General features: G+C 44.0%; 1 protein-coding gene across 1 annotated transcript in view; it reads right to left on the bottom strand.

Annotated features, from left to right (window-relative positions):
• GSG1 (germ cell associated 1) overlaps window positions 1-13,473 on the bottom strand; it is a 35,910-nt gene extending 22,437 nt beyond the window's left edge. Inside the window, exon 1 of the mRNA XM_079304547.1 lies at window positions 13,130-13,473. The gene's annotated coding sequence lies outside the window, so the exon portion shown is untranslated. The remainder of the gene's footprint in view (window positions 1-13,129) is intronic.
• Between the last annotated feature and the right edge of the window lie 98 nt (window positions 13,474-13,571).

A 13,571-nucleotide genomic window follows, 5' to 3' on the forward strand; every position in this document is an offset into this window, starting at 1 on the left:
GCAATGCTGGGAGCAAGACTCAGATTTTCAGAATCATTAAGGAGCCATGATCCCAGAGCAGTCTGTGGGAGCTGCAGCAGTGACTGTGTCCAGCTGCCACAGCAGGCAGAGAGGACACAAATCCCAGTGGAACAGGACTGGTTATCTCCAGGGGCAGGTCTTGCTGTTCCTGATGGCAGCATTGTGATCACCAGAAACAGAACAACTGAGGTGCAAAGGTCAGCATCACATGCAGAGAAATACTCCCCAAAGTATCAAAACTGAAGAGAATTATGAAAAGAAAATTGTTCTCTTTGAGGCCAATCATTGCACTCTGAAACAGGGACACAGATCTCTGTGACAGCCATGCTAGTGATGCCTGCAACATCACAAGGATTTCCAAGAGCAGTGGTGGATGATTTTATTTCTGACCAGCATCTGGCACCCTCGGGCCTGGCTTCTCAGCCTTGCCATAGAGCAGATAATGTTAATTATCATTAGTAATAATACTGATGGTTTCTTTCCTCAGACTGTTAGAGTAAGTTGTCAGTAAGAGCAATGAGCACTGTGCTTGCCTTTCATGCCAGTGCAAATTCAATTCCACTGCTCAAAGATATTCATTTGGCTCTATGAGACTATAGTGACACTAACTCTAGGCAGAAATGGCCATATTCCCCAAAATACACGTCTATTCCAGATGTTCTGTCTCACTGAAAGAACAATCCAAAATTGAGAAAAGAAAAAATATATTCACTTATCCCCCAGAGCTGTTAACCCCTTGTTCCTTCAGTAGGCTTACCAGGGAAACAATATGTGAGTCAAACTATGTGAGGTAGTACATAGGCTGAATATGGCTCAAATATGTGCAGACTATTGAATTACATTACATTTGTGGGACAGCCTGGGAAGCTAAATTGAGTCAGACAAGTACCTATAAAATCTGTCATGGTTTGAGTCACTCCTGTTCAGTGGTTTATTGCTATCCTCTGAGCTATGACACATGAGCTGAACAGTGCCTGTCGTGGTATGACGTGAAACAGAACTGCATAAATCACATCCTGCAATAGTTATCAAAAGGTGAATGGATGCCTTTAGTCTCTCTGGGACTGAGGATTAGAAAAGTGAGATATATCTATTATAATATATTCTTCCAGCTCTTGAGTGCATGTACATACATAATACATCTATTCTTTTCAGAACAGGGCTCACTCACTTTAAGAGTAAAAATTCAACAACCAGCCACAAATGGTTCCCAAATTATACTGACATAGAAGAATACAGCCTCTCTAGTCTGTTTGGATTTGCAATACAAGAAGGAACATCAAGGCAGATGTTTCCAGGCAAGGAAGAAAACAGTACCTTGGTGTGATGCCAGAAGTTAAGGTAGTTGGACCCATTCAGGTCCCAGAGATGCAATGCAGGGTGAAACTCCTGAGGCTATTGTTGAAAACCAGTGAACTCCCACAGGAAAGGCACGAGGAGCTGCTGGCCATTCTGGGAAAATAAAAGCAGACAGATTCCCATTGGGGAACAAACAGGACATCCCCCTCACTGTTTATTTTTAAAATTACTTTAGGGGAAAGACACACCTGTGTCCTCTGTGCCAGGCCTTAAATTCCAGACCACTGGTTCAGTGATCCTTGTCCTCTTAGTCATGACAGGGGCATTTACAACAACGATGAGTGTGGTTGTAAGCATTGTAAAGCACTCCATGATGCAGTCATAGGAGAAAGCCTATACAGGCTAGGCAAACCCAGTGATAACAAATAAGTCTCTGTTCTGAGGTATTTAAAATTGAATTGCAAATTATCCAACTTCCTGGCAAGCAGGGGTCAGATTACAACAATTTACTCTAAGGCAAAGAGGATTCAAGAAACATGAAGTTTTATTCTTCAGTGGTGGAAGTCAGTAGAAGCTGCAGAAGTTTGTAGTAGAAGTTTGTCTTTGGGTGAGACAAAATGCAGCCCACAGGCCACTGGCTGGACCATTTGGACAAAGTCAGATGTGGATGTTGGAACCTATGCAATGCTTCAAGGCAATTCATTTTAAACTGTTGCTGGGTGCATTTAACACCTCAGAAGAATAAAGTTCCCTTTTCTAATTGCTTCCAAAGTGTGTGTTTGGAGACCCCAAAACAAGGAAGCCCCTAAACCCAAATAAAAATTCCCTCATAGCAAAGAAAGTCTTGAAGTCTTGCACTTGTAAAGGGATGTCAGGGTCACTGGTTTCTGCACAGACTTCCCTCATAAAGCCTTTATGCCATGTCTGCAATAGAGTGTTCAGACAGAAGGTTACATGGATTGGATTTCAAAGCAAGGAAGGTCAGAAGAGACCTTCCAGCTGTGAATGGCCTCCAGATGTGGGCTTTTCTTCTCCAGTCCTGGGGGAGGGGATGAAAATGCCTTTTGTTAGTCTCATAAAATTAAATGGAAAAACATTGTCTACTGAGGAGGCTGGGCAGCAGAGAAGGTGGAGTCAGAAACTGGGCAGAACAGAATAGGAAAAAAAAGCAGAACCACAGCTGAAATAGTTCAGGATGTGTATCATCCTAAAAGCTGTAGTCTCCGAGAAGGGATTGGCCATTAAACAATATGGCAGGCATCAGCAATCGAGGCATTTGAAATGGAAAAGGCCAAATAAACCAAAACATAGTTTTGAGGGTTTTTTTTATTTTGCAGAGAGAATATTCTCTCCTTCCCCAGAGCTGTGACAGATCCTAAGCTGTGAAACACCTCCAGGCAGGCTTCTGGGTGAAACTGTGCTAAGCCACAAACAACATGCTTCTCTTACCAGCACCCTGCAGCCCTGGATTTGTATCTCATTATCTTTATTCTGCAAAGATTGGCTATGGACAGCCTATACCTCCTCTCAGCTTATTCATGCAAAATTATTCTCCTTAATTGAAATTTTTCTCCAAGCAATGAATCTGTGCAAGCTGGAAAGACCAACATCCCTGGGGACAAATTTAACTCTCAGTTATTTCTGCAAATGTACTACTCAAAATTGTAAATACACAGAATCCAATTTTATTGCTGATACAAAATTTGGTATTTCCTGCTTGGACAGGTGTAACTGTTTGGATCAGACAGCCAGAGCACATTTACTGCAAGGGAAGACTATGTCTCTTCTATTTCCTAAATGTCTAAGGAAATCTACTGCCCTGGTAGAGCTAATAGGGAAAACCACATTTTCCTCATTTAAAGAACATTACCACAATATTTGCTTGCTTTCACCTAAAAGTCCCTGTTTCTGGATTATGGCATGTCCTAGCACATTGTTCAAAGAAGAGATGTCAGCTCTTCATCTGGAAGTTTGTTCTCTTTTCCAGCTCATCAGTTCAGTTTCCATTTCTCCTGCAATATATCAGCTGTGATCAGATAACAATGTGGGAAATTACTGTAGAATAAAAACAACAAAAAACATCTTTACTAGAAATGTAAGATGACCTGTATTAGCCCAGAATTAAAAAACAGTATTTCTTCTCTTGCAGTCACCTCATTTAGAAAAGAAGTGTAAGAAAGAGAGGAAATCCAAATTGTATCCCAGTCCACCTTCTCAGCTCCCATCAGCCTGCTGTTTAGGACACTTCTGATGCAGAGGTAACATCTGTGCTGCTGCATTTGATAATCTCCAAAAGAAATATGCTGCATAGATGTGCCCATCCCCTCCATGGACTGTCTTCCAGCAACAGTCTGTGGCAGAGATCCATTATTCCTGAATGCCTACGTGGAAAAGTTCATAGCTTGTTTATTTTAAACCTGTTGCCTAACCAGTTTATCGGGTGCCATTAGTTTTTGTGATATGGAACTGCATGAATGTTAGTTCTTTGTTGACATTCTCCATACCATTTGTGATTCCCTTTCAGGCATCTCCTCTTCAAGATTAGCAATCTGTGTTTACCCAGAAACTATCTCCTACTTCTGATCATTGTTGATGCTCTCTCTTCTCTTACTAGTGTTTCTTTATGCTCTTCAGTGTAGTAACCAGAAGCACTCACAAGTTTCAGACTTTCAGTAGACCATGAAGTACACAGAAGCATAATCATGTTCTTTGTTTCTTCTGTGCTCATTCCTAACATTTCTTTTTGGCTTTTTGACCTCAACAGAGCCTTGAGAGACTGTTTTCAGCAGCCTGCCTGCAATGAATCCAAGAATTTCTTTCTCTGCTAGTAGAAGCTGGCTTAGAGACATTAAATATATCTGAACAGACAGAGTGTTGTCTTCCTAGTGGAATTCCCTTGCATTTGCCACCACTGAATTTCATCTACCAGGGAGAGCCCAGGCACTCACCGCTGGCAGATTTTCTGCAACCCTTTGCAGTCAGCTTTACGTTGCCTCTCTGGAATAACTGTGGCACTCATGTAAACTCGCTGCTCATGTTCCTGTCCAGACCATTACAAGTGTGTTGAAAACACTAGTGCTAGCACAGAGCCCTGTGGGGTCCTTCTGATGAGCTCTTTGTCGAGACTGACCATTTGAAGTGCCCAGGTTGATGCTTGTTTTCTTACTCATGAACCCCTTTACAGAGCTCTCCACAGCCAGGGCTTGCCTCTGAGACTGGTCCAGTGCAAATGAGTGCCTGGCACCAGCCCTTACAGATGCAATGTGCTCAGACAACAGGTATGTGAGGCCACTCTTTGTGATAACTAGACCTAGTTGCTTTAATGGCCTGGACTTTAAATCAAGAAAATCCAGGGATACAGGAAAGTGAACCCAGATGTTTGCTGGTGTCTGTGTTATTGAGTTTCAGGGCATCTGAGGGCTGCATAGGAAAACCAGGGTTACTGCACAAGGAAGGTTGGGGCTATTCACACCAGTGGAGGATAGGGTGCAGATCTGCACCATTCCACTGCCTCTCCTCACCTCCATCTACCAAGACTAGGGTGGCTTAGACACAGATCAGTGGGCCAAGTGTGAGCACAGCACACCCTCTACTCTCCTCTACCAAACCACAGGCTCAGCCAGGATATCACCCTTATATCCTCTTCATCCAGCCCCTCAGAATCCCCCAGCTGGGATTCCAAACTGCAAAACATGCCTTCTGCTCCTGACTGTGCAGCTGCCAACAACCTCATAGTCATGTGCCCCACGGTTTCAGGTGCCACACTGTCTCCAAGGTGAGAGGGGCCACCTTGGGGGAAAGCAAATAGGAAAGTATCCCAGGCATGAAAATGCCTCTGTGGTTCTCAAGACAGGAATTTGTCTCACACCCATCCCCTCCCTCTATCCCCCCACACTGCTCGGTGCAGTTGCTGAACCAGCAGCAGCAGCAGCGGGCGAGTTCAGTCACTCCAGCACCTGGGTATCGATTACACCTGAAGGTGGAAAACAAGCAATCAAAAACAAGGTGTCAGCTTTGCCAGAGGATTCTCCTCAGTTCCCAGTCTGGGCCTGCTGCCAGTTCTCACCCTGCTGTACTTCAGCATCCCAGCTCTTCCCATGACAGGTGTTTATTCAAGCAGAGGCATTTCACTTCACAAGTCTTCAGCCTTCATGGAAGGCAGAGAATTTCCAGAGCTGCTTTTCTGAGCAGCATTGAGCAACCTAACACCACTGACAGTCAGGACAGGCAGAAAACAGAAGCTTCTTTGTGTCTGGGTCAAGCCCTCCCATTACTTGTTTCTGCTGCTGACATTTCCCTAGACGGCAAAAGGATTTTTAAATTACAGTGACAAGCTGGCCTTTCTTATATTAAGAACTCAGCTTGCATGGCACCCAGCAAGTCACGGGCTGAGCAACAGCCTGCCTTCAAAGACTGCTCTCCTGGGAAGAGAAACCTCACAGATCTCTGACTCAGAGCCTCTCAGCTTGGCAACCCTCTCCAGGCATTTTGGAAGGGACACAGTGCATACCCAGTGATCCACACTGCGAGCAGCATCAGCCTCTGCTGGGACAGAGAGCAGTGGAGAACCATCAGTGGCCACTTGTTGGGTGGGATCAGCTTCCAGCAAAGAGAAAGGCTGGAATTCATGCCTCCAATGCAGCCACACATCCTGCTCCCCCAAAAGGGGACAGCAGAGACAACAGTAAAACCCCTCTGGGAGATGAAGATGCACATCAGCTGCCAGAGACTTTGCAGGTTCCCTTTGTAGTTACTGTTTCCATCCTGCTTTCACTCTGCAATCACTTATTTTGGTGGTGGTGTCATGCCACCAAAAATCACTGAGTTAAGAGATCTCTTGACTTACAGAGTTTCACCCTGCCCACTCTTCGTCCCATGGCACAGATATCACAGGAGATGTAACATTTTTTCTCAGCAAGGCATTACCTACAGCTTTAGGTCAACTCTTAAAACTTCAGTCCAAGGCCCAAAATCTGAACTTTTCAGTTTACCTCCAAAAGTCTTTATTCTTCACCTCTGAGGATTCTTCACTTGTATGATGTGCTTTGCTTCAATTCACTAATTCTCACTTTTTGTCATATATCTCACAGAGCTGGAGATGTTCAGACACACCTATCAAATACAAGTAATCATTTTCTGACATTGAGATGTTTTGCTGAATTTTGTTCACACTCACAAAACATCATCCTTAATAAGCACACTTGAAATCCAAAAGTCCAGGCTTTTAATACTTTGTGCTTTCTAATCACCCTGAAGGCCTGGCAATGTGGTGAGTGCTCCCTTTTTCCTTCCTCTTGCTAGCTCATTTCCTCCCCCATATTCCCAGTATGGAGCTGCACAGAGACATGATGCCTTTGACTCCAACTGGTATGAAAGTATCACAGACCACCCAGGTAATTCCTTAGTCCCACAGTTTGAGACTAGGCTACAGAGAGATCCCTTGTCATAGGGTTTAAGTGAAACCCTCTCAAAAATGAAAACCTTCAGCTTTCACTGTCATTACCACTGGTAGGCCATATCTGAGGGCGAAATATGGCTCTGAGATCTGTGAATGTGTGAGAGACATCAGCATCTGAAGAGTTCTAAGTGACATGATCTGTGTTCTGTGCTATCACGCTGAAAGCTCTTCTCCATCTTTGTCTCTCTTCTGTCCCTGCTAAGTTGCTTCCAGCATTATTTCTCTTGCAAGTTCCAAGGGCTCACACCCTCTTAACAGCTAACTCTGAATTTATTTTCCCTCAGATAATAGGTTTGCATTTTTCCAGTTTGAATCCTGTACTATTATTTCCTGCCCATATCCTGCCTCAAGCACGAGGGAGCCACACAAGCAGTGACTGTACATTACAAAAGCAGAACAAATGGAATAATGAAAATTTTTGTGTTTGTGAATGCACAAGGCACAGACAAGGAGCAGTATGCACAAAGGAAGCAAAGTATAAGTTATGTTTCTTCTCAAAAGTCCAGTCAAGAGTTGGCAAAAAGCAAGGGATGAAGGGAGCAAGGAAGGAGAGAGAGCTTAGTAAAATGTTCAGTCTTTGTGCTGTGGTGAGAGGTTTTCCCCCTCACAAACTCTCTCTTTACCACCAGTTTCTTGACACGGTGGCACTGCTTCAATCCCTGATTCATCAACCAGAAAAACAGCCATGACATGGATTCAAGCTGTTCTAGGTCTGTCCTGCTGCAGATGAACTCAGAAGCTGGTCCGTGGCGTGACACAAGTACACGTTTCCTCTTTCGGAAGGAAACCATTGCTCTGCAGTCACAGGAATCATATCCCTCTCTGGCAGGGAATGAAAAAGCAAACCTAGAAATATTGCCCTCCTTCTTCCATGCAATGGCAACATAAAAGAGAGGAGCTGCCAGCCTCCTGCCAGCTGTCTGCACTTTGTTCAGGAGCTTGGAGCTCAGAGGCATTATCCTTCCTGGCTGCATCACCCATGGTGTTCAGCCCTCTCTGTCCTGCCCTCAACTCATCAATGTCTAGCTGTCTTTCCATCCCAGACACACTTTCTTTTTTTTTTCTTCTTCTTCTCCTTCTTACTATGCATTGAGCTTGATGCTTTTTTCCCTCCCATCAACCCTTCTCAATGGGAGATCAGTATAGGATAGGTAACCACTGGTGGGAAGCCCTCCCTGGGCTTTCCGTTCCATTTAGTTGTGAAAGTGATCTGCCTGCTTGGTTTGTTAATATGCCAGGTCCCTTTCAGCCTCTGCCATCTATATTCCCAGGCTAGACTCTTCCTGCATATCTGTAGAGCCTGTGACACTATAATATTACTTAAATAAATGCATGCTGAGATACAAAAAAGCAAGTTATTGTGCAGAGTGAGAAGCAAGTACAGAAGCCTTAGTGTGCCTTCCAAACCTCACCTCTAGCTGCAGGAGATTCTACAACTTTCTCAGAACACCAACATCTGCTCTAAGAAGGAAGTCCAGCAAACCTTGAATAGAACTAACACAGGCATACAGCACATGGGAGCAGCAGATAAATAGAAATATGTCCCATTATCAAACCTCAACCACAGTGCAAATGGCACCTTGCCCTTGCCATGGCCTCTTAACCAAGGTCCATTTCTATGAACAATCAACACAGCTGCATCTAGAATGCAGGGCAGTCAAGCAGCTAATTCACTTTGTTGTCACTGAATGAAAGAAGAACAGTAAGGCAATTTATACCATTGTCAATTTATACCATTTCTTTGTGCTTGTAGGGTTTTTTTTTTTTTTCCCTCTGCTAATATGGTAAAACCTGTTGGTGAAGCAATCAGTACTGAGCAGAGCACAGTACAACAGTCACAGAAGACAGAGTTAGAAATGAACCAGGAGCCTGAGAGAGCAATAAAGAAAACCTCTTTGGCTGACAAAATGCATAAGAAAGGCCTTCATGTGCAGGTGGAGAACACCACCAACCACCAACCCTTTGATGTGGAGTGGGAGAGGTTCTTGTGGAAAGTGACAGCTCAGATGGGTCTGCCCAAGCAGAGGCACCATTTGCACATTATAAGCAAATACCTTCAGTAGGGCTGTTCCCAATGGAAAAAAGGAAGAGACTAATATGGAGGTTGAAGTAAGGGAAAATAGGATGGGGACTGCAGTTCTCCTGCTATTATAAAAGCAAGAGAAGACCATCACATTTCAGATGGCTCTCACCAAGCCTGCTTTTACACCAGAGCACAGAAAATAGTTAATTTTTTTCAGGTTTGTGTCTCTGTTCCTAGCTCCAGCCAGCTCATGCTGCTTCCTCCATGTGCTCAGAACCTCAGCCTGAGGATCATGTTCATCCCATCCAACAGCACTTAGAAAGCCAAGGCACCTTTGGGCTACCCACCCCCTGAGAAAAAGTTCAAACCCCTCCACCAGTTAGAAATGGATTGCCATGACCCAAGCCCACAGAATCAACCACAATGTGATTGTCAGTCAGTCTGAGATGCAAGTCTGCCCATGCACAGCAGAATCATACCTCTCTTTCTGACATAAGAACAAAGCTATGGTCCTTTTCCAAATTCCAATAACTATGAAACGATGGTAGGAATTATTTCCCTTTCTTTTTTAATTTTGTTTTATTTATTTGTGTTAAGAAACAAGGAATCTGGGTCTTCCCAGGTGTGATAAATGAGGCATGAGGAATGTATTCTGTCACAGATCCCACACATAAAGTCCTTGAGGGAACTATTCTAATTTTTGCCTGCTAAAGCTTTGTGACAAACCATGCCTACACAAATGCTATAAACCCAGTGCATTTTCAATTCAATACCTGTCTTCCTCTTTCAAAAGATCAGCCAGGCTGGCAAACCTCAGTGATTTTAGAAAAAATCATACGTAGATGTTTCTGTGGGTTTTGATCATCTTGTAACTATTTGTACAGTTACCAGAGTACTTAAGACAGAGGTCATCCCTGACATTCAAAAAAACCAAAAAAAACCGAAAACAAAACAAAATTAAACAAAACACACACACAAAAAAAGAAACAAAAACAAACAAATACCCCCCAAAACCCCAAACAAAAACAAAGCATAGCAAACCCAAAAAACCTACCACAAAACCCAAAACAACAACCCAATCCAAAAATTAAATAGTGCACAGGAAGAATTACAGCTGTTCAGTGTTGACTGTAATCCACCCTTTTCTTGTACCATTGAGCTTGCAAAGTCAGCCACCCTAAGTACTGGACATCCAGCAGTCCTTGGAGGGACAGGAACATGACAAGACACATTTAGAGAACTGACCAAAGCCACAGAGGTGGGACTTCCAATATCTGCTTCCTCAAAACTGAGAGAAGCTATAAATAAGAGAACCACCACCCTTTCCTCTCCAGTGGGTGACTGCTCACATTTGAAGCCCTGCACAGTCAGGCGTGACAAATGCAGTTTATCATACAGCTCCGAGATTTATCCTATGTCTCTGCCAATTGTTGTATCACGTGGATAATCCCACAACACACACACAAACACATCAGTTACACCACTACAGAGCAGTATGAAACTTGCTGGTTTCTATTTCTTAAAACCCACACACCAGCTGAGGCTCAACCCCACCTTCTCCTTGTCATGACAAGTGTAGAAGTAGTGAACACCATATCACTTCCATTTGTCCTGCACCCAGCCAGCAAGATGATGTACAGGGTAAATAGCACATATAAGAGAGGGGAACTCTTTAGGTAGAAAGACTATTGTTATTATGCCATTTAGACTGAGGGAGGCTTAATATGCAATATGTGTTTGCAGATAGCCAGAAAAGCACATCCAAATAGCATATAGTTAAATTGCTGTTGAGAGCATCCCAGAGAGCATAAGAACCCAGTTACAGAACTTTCCCAGTTCTGAGTTACAGAACTCAGACACAAGCACAGATCCTTGCATCTGCAAAAAGTGCAGAGAATTCACGTATGGTCTGTATCTCCTGGCACCTCCAGTCTCTAAAAGCAATCTGTTCTAGATGTTTCCAGCCAAGCCTGGCCATACTTCCCCCACTCCCAACTCCACACCCCATTTCCCACTCATATCCTCCATTTCTCCTTTGATCTGGGCTTGCAGAGGCTTAATGCTTGTCTTATCTAATGTCACTGTGGACACTCACCTTTAATGCCAAGGACTACTGTTCACAGAGACTAATAATGCTTGCAAATGTGTGGGGCATGGCAAAACAAGCAGAGTTACAGCAGCTGCAAGCTTCTTTTTTGGGAAGGCAAAAGGCATGGCACATGTGGAAAGCTTCACCCTCTCATTCCCTGTGGAAATGCTAATCCAGATTCTCACATCTTAAATTAACGTCTACCTCCAATTAACAAACTGCAGGCACTCAGAAAAGCCAGTGAAATGAGTGCTGCTTAAGTCAAGGGACACCATGAAGTATGGCATAGAGATCTTAGGCAATTCAACCTTAATGTGTCAAATCTGCAGAATGCTTAAGACTTTTGATTTTGTGTTGAAACTTTTCATGTCATAGATTTTCTATTGCAACCTGGCTTGTGGAAACCATGCATCATAAAGGAAGAAATTGCTGCAGACACACAGAAAGACAGCCCTCTTCTCTGGATGAGTGAATAGAGCTAGTTCTCCATCACATACATAAGAAAAAGACTTGTTGGGCTAACCCTTTATCCACAGAAACAGCTACAGAAAACATGATAAATCTTATCAAATTGAAATTTTCTCCTTCCTTAAGCTTCTGGTAAGATACTTCCTTAGGCTTTCTCTGTATCCAGATGAAAGGTGGAAGTATCTCAATGAGCTACCAATCTGCTTGATGGAAGCTGAACTCTCCCCTGACCTCATGGTACCTTGGAATAAGAGGGATACCCTCTCTTCCTTAAAAATTATCTTGCTGGCATGCAGCACTGCTCCCTAACAGGAACATCTATCTGCACTCCTGTTCACTTGACACATGCTGCTACCCCTCTCATACCCAGCCTGGCAGGTCTAGCAGCAGGGATGAAGCCAGTGGTTGGCAGAGTACCAGTGCTCCTCCAGGGCCATGGTCACAGCCTGTGTGGCCTGTCTGGTTACTCTTCTCTCTGCTGGCTGGGCACCAACACTTCCAGATGGAGAGCTAGAAAACAACCCTCCTGTGGGGAAGCTGATGCTACACAACACCTCTGCCTCCCTGTGAAGCCTCTGATATTGGCCATTGCCTGTCACACCTCCCAGGGCAGAGAGCAGTTTGTACAAAACTAGTTTGCTCTCTCTCTGGACAAATTATGCTTTGCCAGTCACAGCTCACTTCATGCCCAGCCTCTTAGGGGGCTGCACTGTTGCTGCCCCATGTGGGTGTCTTTTTGGTACAGATGTTCTGTCTGCTGGGTCCTGGTAAGCAATTCTGTGATTGCAGGCAGCTGCTCCCTGACAGGTGGGCAGCAGCCTGTGAACGGTCTGGGGCAGAGGATACTTCACCACAGCTGAACTCTGCCAGCAGAGTTTGCTTTGGATCCTGCACTCTAGTATTTTGTATGGAGCTGAGCATCCCTCACTCCAATAAACTCTGCCAGGGGAACAGAGCAGGAGAAATGGATGGTGCAGCTCAAAGCAAATAACATCTTCAACTGCAGGGTAAGCAAATAAACTTTCCTATCCCTGGATATTGTATTCATATATATCAACAAGAAGCACATCCTAATTCACAGGTACTAAACACAGTTAGGCTTATTTTATCCTTGAGGAAAAAAAACTATCTTTACTTTCCATCAGTGGAAAAAATTCCCACGGGATTGTCTTTGCCCACCATATGTGCCATCTTTGCTGCTGTTTTATCCATAGCTCTTTTTTTAAGCAGGTTGCTGTAGTCTAAAATTAGACCAGACACATATCAATAACACCAGACAGAAGGAATAATCTGAAAACCAGTAAAATCTTTTAATCTGTGTAGATTTCAAAGAGAACCAGCTTTGTTTTTCAAATAAAGGCAATCCAATGTCATCCTCATTAAAGTGGGAAAGGCCTTTGACAGGTATTTTGACAGTGTCTGCTTATCTCTCGCTGGGCCTTACAAAGGCAGGGTTGATTCCCTGCATTAGCAGACTGGCAACTCTATCACAGTATGGATCATATTTTAACAGGGATGCTCTCTGACAAACTTATTCCCCTTTCACCCACATCTCAAGCACATCTCTATTCAATCTGCCTGTAGCATCTAAGACACAACTCCACCAGCCAATTCTCAGCAAATGTAAAGGATCTATTTTTAGAAGTCTTTAAGATGACAAGAAATGCTGACCTCAGAAAACTGAATAACAAGCCCCTTTATTTCTTCTTCCGTGCCTGCTCTCTCTGTGGAAGCAAACCACCACTATCCGGCCAAATTGCTCCAGAGTCACCACCAGGTCAGAGCTGCATTTTGAGCACCTCCACTTCTTGATATATTCCCAGAAATCTTGTCCATGCCAAGCTCACCGGTCCGATGAGAATTCCCGTGCTCACCCTCAGCGACTTCTCTCCATGCAGCACGGGAGGGGATGCGGTGACTCACCCAGCCTGGGATCCCCCTGCCAACCCACTGTTTGTTTGAGTGATTTTATTGTTGAAGCCCTGTTGCCACATTTGTAACTATCTTTTTTTTTTTTATGACAACCAGAAGTTCAGTTTTATAAACAGATGCTGTTGTGGGCCTCTCTTACTCAGCTGGATCAGCGTCAGCCTTTTTTCCAGCCTGCGGTCTCTGTGCTGCACACTGAGTCACAGGCAGCCCTGCACAGATTTCTTTGAATCGCTGGTTTCCTCCCAGAGACTCTTGACACCCTGCCAACAAAACAGGGCGTT

The sequence above is a fragment of the Erithacus rubecula genome, assembly GCF_903797595.1.
Source record: "Erithacus rubecula genome assembly, chromosome: 4".
NCBI classification, from domain to species: Eukaryota; Metazoa; Chordata; class Aves; order Passeriformes; family Muscicapidae; genus Erithacus; species Erithacus rubecula.